Raw genomic sequence first — 8,390 nt, forward strand, 5'->3', positions numbered from 1 at the left:
TTTTGCCGGTCCAAGCCCGGGTAAAGGAGCAGGGTTGGAATTGTGACATTAAAAAAAACAATAATTGCTAAAAGAAATTTAATTTGTAGTTCTAAATAAATTCTAAATGCATTTAGGACGTTTTTTACTCACTTTATGTCTCTTCCACGATGTTATTTCTCTCTCCAACAACATAGGTCACAATTACATTAGCATGACCAATTATGCAAATTAGGCGATGACATCATTTAGCGACTTCTAGCAACTTTTAGGACAGCCAATAGCGATTTTCCTTACTGAGGAGTTGGCAACACTGGCTGGACGTGACCGCAAACACGCCCCCCTACACTTTTTACGTAGCACCTGTGGTTCGAGTTTTTTGCCGGTTTACCGCGACTGACGACTCGTTTAATTAAGGTAAATACAACCATGTCACTGTTATAAAAAAAAGACACACAGCTTATCATCTTATAGTTCTAAAATCGCTCTGTTGTTAATTCGTTTGCTACATTAGCCGCTAGCATACGCACTGTGTTGGAGGCTTGTTGCTAACTAGTTAGCGATGCTACACACCTGCTACTCTTAATAGTCTTTAACACTTGTGTTTTTTTATCCATTTTTAGACAGCGATGAGATCAGCTGCACACTCCACAGAGGCCCAGAGTTACTGTTAATATCAAAAATATAATGCTGTCCTTTGAGACTTTAACATAAGACTGTGAGTGTAATGGATCTAAAACTGTTTAAATCTCTAGTCTACAGCCTGGTAACATGGAAACTTTAAAAACAGCAGCAGAACGTTTCAGTAGTGTAGTCTAATGTGTTCTTTTCATTTAATAATAATCCATATTATGTATAACAGCTACATTCACCCTGGAGAGAAACTAGTGAGGGAGACCATCAGAACCAAGCTGGGTTTCTGGGTCCAGAGGGTTGGAGAAACTTCTTCCTTTTCTTTCATCACAGCTGTCCTGTGCCAGAAGTTCTGCTGACCCACTGAAAGAGGCTTCATTTAAGAAACACCAGGAACACTGAAGCTCATCGCATTGATCAAGCAGGACTCATGATCTTCGCCAGCAGCTCCCTCACAGGGAAATCTTCAGAGCTCCTCTGTAGGCCCGCCCCAGGAGATGGATAAACCCAGCATTTCATGAACACTGTGATGAGACCTTTGGTTTGTGTAATGTTATAAATACTTGGATACTCCCCAGAGGCTCCGGACTTTTACATAAAGATATTATATTCAGTCCTGTAGAAAGTTATATATTTAAAAATATGTGATCCTCTCTGGTTACTGTCACAGGGTGGAAAGGGACAAGTTATCTAAGTTTTTTTACTATGCATGTTTTGCTGCGTTTTACCTTTTTAATATTTTAATATTGTACATTGGGTTATTTTTATGAGTTTTACTGCATGTTTTAATGGTATTTATTTGGTGACTTGTCCTGGAAAGACTCCGCCCCTACCTGATAATAAACTGATCACACCTGCGAGAGATCCCAGAGAGGCCAATAAGAGGGCCTGGCAGACCGAAGGAAGGAGTTCGATCGAGAGGCTTGAGAGACGGCCAGGAGTAAGTGGTGCCAGGCGGCGGCGCCTGCAAGCCGAAGGGGCTGGTGGAGCTGGGCGTTAGGAGACATGACCAGCGACTGGGGACGCGCCACCACCAGCGACTAGGGACGCGCAGCGGGCAGTCAGACGGCAATAACGACAAGAGCCAGCTTGTGCACTGCGGGAGAGCAGAAGCAGTGAGACAGCTGGTGCCGATTGCAGTTTTAAAGAAGCGGCGGGCGGAGTTGAGAGCTCTGCCCACCCGGGGTAAGTCTTTGACTTATCCCTTTTTTTATAAAGTAAAACTGTCGAAAAGAATAGTGACTGCCGCTCCCTCCCTTCCTTCAGTGCACCGGGACGTGGAATGCGGGGAGGAAGGCGAGGACTCCGCTGGGTTTCCCTCTTTTACTACTACGCTGGATTTCTTAGTTTTTTGTGACTTTTATGCCGTGGTGGATCCCACTGGACTTTTAATGTTGTGTTTTATTGATTTTTATTGTGTTATCCCTTGGCCAAGGTTGTTTTAATTCATTTTACATTTTTAACTATTTAAATATAATAAATTATATTTTTAATCTTACAGTTTAAATTGTGTGCTTTCCCTTGGCGGCTCCACTGCTCTGCCCGTTTTGAGGAAGGTTTCCTTCCTTTTAAAAACACAAAACATCTTGGAAATAAAATCAGCCTTTCCGCTCCGTTACATTACTCTGGTATGAATAACTCTGCATCACTTTATGGTAAATAACACACTATGTGTAAAAAAAACTGTGAAAAAATTCCAGATGACAAGTTTGTAGTTCAACATACAAGTGACGACCTTTGACCTTCATCAGGTTTTATTTAATTGTGTTAGAGAAAATCTCATATGCTCTTCATGCAGCTGAGTACATCAAGTGTTTAAAACAGAAGCTGTGCAGGTCTGAGATACAAACTGAGGTCCTGTTAATGCTGATATATAGTGACACAGTTACATGAGTGATTAATCCTTTTGTTTTTTTGTCTTTAACTTTATCAATAAAACAGCTGCAGCTTTCACTACAGCACGTGTGGTACTTTAACCTTTGCACTGTTTTCATCAGTTCATTTTACAGTTAACATGTGAACATGTTGGATGATCTGTCTGCTGTCACTCAATGGAGCTGAGGTCTGAATCTGAGGGCAGCTCCTGTAATCACAAAGACAACAGAACCATCAAACTCAGATATAAATTTTATCCCTCAATATTGAAATAAAGCTGATTCTTCTGTCCTCACACACTCAGGATCTGAAGTTCTTCTCTTACATTTTTTTCAGTATTACAGTACACTACAGTACTTTAAACCATAGTTCCGGATTAATGAGGAGTTACTGAAGTACAAGCTTTTAAAAAAATGTTACTGTCTTTACAGATGTGGCAAGAGACTGAAAACATGCTGTTGTTTGCACATATTTAATAATCAGCTCTGCACAGGAGCTGAAGCAGGGTGCAGCCTGCTGCTTTTACAGTATAATACTTGTAATAAAAGTACAGTAACAGTAATTAGTGACTGAGCAGCCCGGAGCGTTTCTCTTGATTTCTTTAGTAAATTCATTCCCCTGCACGGATTAGCTAAACGAACCCTGACAGCCGAGTGCTCATTTTAGCTAGCTAGGTCTCAGGAGCTAGCTAAGGACGGTAGTTACGGATTAGCTTACAAACACGTTTAACTTACCGAAAAAGTGCAGCGGGGCCTCGGGTCCTTCTGTCGGGTAGTCCAGTTTACTGAAGAACACCTCAGGCTAAAACACTCGGTCGTGTTTTCGTAACGTAAACGCTGGCCCTCCTCTCAGAGCCTACGCTCTATCTGCTATTTCCGGACAGAGATACGCAAGTTTCTCCGCGACTGCAGCTGCCAGTCAAAGCTGTTATAATGACGTTTCACCCCAATTTAACATCACCGCGGTAGGAATTAGAATCAAACTTATGGGAAAGGAGACCTCTCGGACATCAATCAGCATGATGAGAACTATTGATAACAAAAGAAAGAATCTTTGGAAAAAAATTATCTAAGGAGCCAGGAGGAGAATTTATTTTAGTCAGACCCAAGTCCCATCCGCCAACATGGAGGAGGCGGGGTTTATGACCTATACTGCAGCCAGACACCAGGGGGCGATAGAGACGTTTTGGCTTCATTTTTGGGGAGCTGTCGCGTCGTCCATGTTTTCTACAGTCAATGGTTTTCACGAACGTCGCACTTGCTTACGTCACTGTTATGAGACATTCTCGCAAAAACATCACGGTTTTAGTAACACAGTAACGCAGCATTCCTACGGGAAAGTAACGGTAATCTAATTACCGTTTTTGCAATAGTAATCCCTTACTTTACTCGTTACTTGAAAAAAGTAATCAGATTACAGTAACGCGTGTTGTTGGTATATGTCGGGCTGTGAGCTGAAAACCTACAGCCGGCTGTGTGCGTAAAGCAGCCGTGTGTGAAAAGTGGTCAATAAAGAGATGCTGAAAAGCATGTTCATGGAAACATCGTCGGGTCTGCCGTGGTATGTTTACAATGGGACTGCTGCTCCTGAACCTCTGCGCACAGCGTCTGCAAATCGGGGCTGTACGAAGTCACTTTCATCTTTACGCAGGACTGTAAGCTGTCATCTGTGAGACGTGAGCGGTGTTTGTTTTTAACATAGTTCATGGTGGAGAACAGCTGCTGACATAATGTGGATCCGAAGATCCATAAATGGCCTACCTGGGGTTGAAAGTCTCGATAAATGCACGGCATTTAGGCGGGTATACCGGCTTCCGTAAGTGTGATGCTTATTTTGAGCAATGAAAAATAGTAGAATATAATTTTATTTTTACATTTCATCCATCCATCCATCCATTCACTTCCGCTTATCCTTTTCAGGGTCGCGGGGGGCGCTGGAGCCTATCCCAGCTGTCATAGGGCGAGAGGCGGGGTACACCCTTATAGCCAGTCTGTCGCAAGGCTATAATTTTATTTTTATATTTCAATATTACAATAATCTTCCAATTTAGAACTACAAGTTAAAAAAGAACTAACATAAATAAAATACACTTCAGCTAAATACTTCTAATTTATTTTCCCAAACCACGCGGAGCCGCACTATAAGGACTAAAGAGCCGCAGGTTGCCGACCCCTGTGCTAGGGTCTTGACTCCACTGCAATTTGACCTCAACTTTGTTACATGGTGCCATTTGTGAGATATAATGGGGTGCTAATGGTTTGCTAAGGACAGTTAGCTCTAGTCTGTTAGCCCTAACCCTAACTACACACGTACCCCAGACAGTGGATGCTATATCAGTATAACAGGATCGACTACTGGGCCATTGAGTCTCCACTCTCCAGGTATCCATATTCACAACGGAGTACAACTGAAGCCTAGGGATCTCAGTATAACCACCACATTTGTCCCTTCACACACCACCAGTGACATCATTATACACCCATTTCTGCTCCAGGTATCTGCTGCAATATTTTCTTGAACGATAGGTATCACCACTCCTGGTATCTCCTGGTACAGGAGGAGAAGAAGTCAAAATCTGGAGTAAAGAAAGAGTTTTTTCTTTTTAAACTGTTGCAAAAGCTTCCTCGGTTTAATCTGTGATAATCTGTGTTTAATTTCTGAGCATCTGTATTGATATATCATTTAAATGGTGAAGTGTCCAGCAGAAACAGTAGCTTGCGACTGCAGAGTTTATGTTAATTTAACGTCAGCTTTGTAATTTGCAAGTCATAATGGGGTCCTAAGTTGCTACCATCACTCTTGACTCCAGTACTCTACAGAAAAAGGACGGTTAGCTCTACGTATTATCATTAGCATAAAAGGACACCTTGTATTTATCTCAAATTGAGAGAATCTGATGTCCTGATATGTCTTGTACATCTGGCTTTTACCTGCTCATTTCCAGCACTGGCTTAAAGGAAGACCACACAACAAGCGAATTGCAGTAATGTTGTGCCAAGAGTCCAGAGAAAGTCGACACTCACTGAACCCAACGATGGGCAAAATAACTGGTGGCTTGTGAAGTGAGCGGGTACCAAGATAAGCTTTTTTTACCTTGAAGGCAAGCAACTTTAGAAACTACCAGTGAGAGTGAAGGATGGTGTTGATCGGTGATACGTGATTGGTCAGGTTAGAGAATTGCCCAGACAACTGGAGCAGGGAACGACTGCTAGCGCCAAACAATGTGAGATAAGCTAATCACTTCCTGTGTGAAAACTCCTTAAATGTTGGAATTGGATAGGAATTCAGAGCAGCATTTTTGGGGGGAAACAACCAGAGGAGTCCCCTCCTGCTGGCCATCAAAAAGCACTTTTCAGGACACAGACAGACAGTTGGATATGTTAGGCTTAGCAAACTTTGCTAAAGATATCCCACTGTAGCAAAACTGTCAGAGTTGCACATACAAAAAAATGTTTTTTCATATTTTGTCATTAACAGTAATTATAATTAGAGTGGTATAATTCAGTCTGCAAAGAATTACTCTACTTCGAATTTGCACCTGTCAGTATAGACACATGGTGAAATGTCCTGAACTATAGCGTGTCATTAAAAATAGTGGGCTTTTTTAGCCGTACCACACAACGTTCGCCCTACTCGCCAGACAGAACTCCCTGCAATTTCATCCTCTTACACAAAATACAATTCAGAATGAAAGGATGGTGTTCTGACGTAGTAAAGGAGGATCCAGTCCACACCGTAGAGGCACAAATGGTCATAACAGAACTCCCAGTGAGGAATCTAAAAGTAGCTGCAGTGCTGAAATTGGTGCCCCGTGGGAGGGCTTTGAAGTTTCTGATTTTTACGAGCAAACTTGTGAAACTTAATGATCGTATCACCTTGCCTTGGATTCCTGTCATCATCGAGCACAAAATGAAGCCTGCAAATATTAAAAAAAGAAGCTCACATCTCCTGTACCCCATGTATTTTTAAAGACATTTTAACCAAAGATGTGAGCTGCACATGCATGCTATGCATGGTGATTAATCATATCTTTTATCCTAGCTACCTTAGGTGCAGGTGCTAATTATTTAGAAACTCCCTGATGCAATATCTATATCTAGATAGAGGCCAATAAAAGTCAGTCTATTAATTAGATTTTTATTTAAATGTCTTCCCTGTGTGGTATGATGACAGATCTACAAGTAGAGAGAGAGGTTTAAAAATGACCGTCGGTGGCTATTCCAACAGATTCTACCCTACCTGGTGCTGCACCACTGTAATGAGACACCCAGCGAGAAAGGGAGGCAGCTGGGAGAAAGAGAGCGTAGAGCAATCTTCCACTGAGCCAAAGATCTCAGCAGCACCCTGAGAGGCTTTGCTTCTTCTGATGCTTATTAATCCCGAGAATGAAACGAGGTTAACAGCTCTGAGTGGTTCAGAAACAGCCATCAGCGGTGCGGCGTGATTTTGATTCGCCAATACTGGAGACTCTTGAGTTTTTACAGTTTCTGAGAGACTTGAAAGGCAAGATGGCGATGATTTTAGAGGAAAATGTGCAATTTCTTTTAAATTGACTGACAGAAGCAGATTGCATTAAAAAAAAATACAAGTTCTTGGTGGGCAAAATCGCCGCAGTGCAAAAAGTCTCATTGAAAAGAAACAAAACGATCAAGAGAGGATTTTCTTTCTTCTTCCACAGGTGTGTTTGGAACCTGATTGTGCTAATTTAGTTCTTTTTTTGTGCTTTGCATGTCTTCTTTGGTGTATTTTCAGCTGTTAAAATGTCATTTTTCTTTCTTTTTAACTTGAGCTTTAAAGTTCATGTACCACCTTGGATAAAACAAAGCACTCCCAGTTTTGAAGTGTATTTCTACATCTGCACAATCATTAGAGAAAAGCTGGGTTTTTTTTAAAGCCACATCAAAGAGAAGTCTTCCAAAATAATAAAAGATTTTGCTCATCATCTGCTCTCATCGTCTTGGCAATGAGAGAGGTTTTGTGGTATGCTCTGCTTGGCAATGATGAAGACTGATGGTGTTTTGTTTTCTCAGCAGAGTAAACATCAAACTGTACGAAAAACAAGGGCACAGATAATTAAACTTAAAATGAATCCCAATTCCTGTTTTAGGAAGTGAAGTAATTAGTGCAAAGGTTCAAAATGCATGTCTGCATTAAAATAAAGTTGATGTATTTAGAATATTGAATCAGTATTATGTGCGGTTTGCTGAATGTGTCATCACTTCTTATCCTCCTCTCTTTAATTGTGCCCGTTAATCCAATCTACTTGTCATGGTCAACTCTGGGTTTATGTGTAAAAAAATTATATTCAGGGTGTCAGAGTATGTTTCATGCTTTATTTTTATGCTCCAGTACGTCTTTGGTTATTTGTTTTGTTTCTTAATGCATGACATTAAGGGGAATTTCGCTCATCCAGGCGTGTCACTAACACGGCACACATTTACTGCTTCGGTAATTTGCATTTCATCCCTCTTAGATTTCTATCTGCATGACGGAAATGAAGGCCCATAATTTTATGGCTCATACATATCACTTTCTGGCCTAATCAGATTGTACAGTATGAAACATATTGAGATGTATTTTTCTGTTTTGGTTTGGTGGAGGCAGAGCTGTAGTGATTCTGCAATCAAAGCATTGTTCACTCGAGCATGTGTTCTTGGGGTCCTTCCAAACTGGCTGTTTAGTTTCAGTCATACAAGCCACAAGACCGGTATTCCCTGCTGGCGAGAGGATTGTTGAACCAATAAACCCACTTGACGGACAATGCAAATATAAAATGAAGATGGGTTTCCTTCAGAGTAAAAGAGTAAAACTTTGAGGGTAAAAACGATCTGATTTGTAATGTAGTTGCAAACTGCAAGCAATTTTGGCAATCTGCTAGTTTTCAGGTTTTCAGGTAGAAGGTT

The sequence above is a fragment of the Diplotaxodon limnothrissa genome, linkage group LG23 (genome assembly GCF_057381915.1).
Source record: "Diplotaxodon limnothrissa isolate DT_005_m linkage group LG23, D_limnothrissa_male_GT1.1, whole genome shotgun sequence".
Taxonomy (NCBI): Eukaryota; Metazoa; Chordata; class Actinopteri; order Cichliformes; family Cichlidae; genus Diplotaxodon; species Diplotaxodon limnothrissa.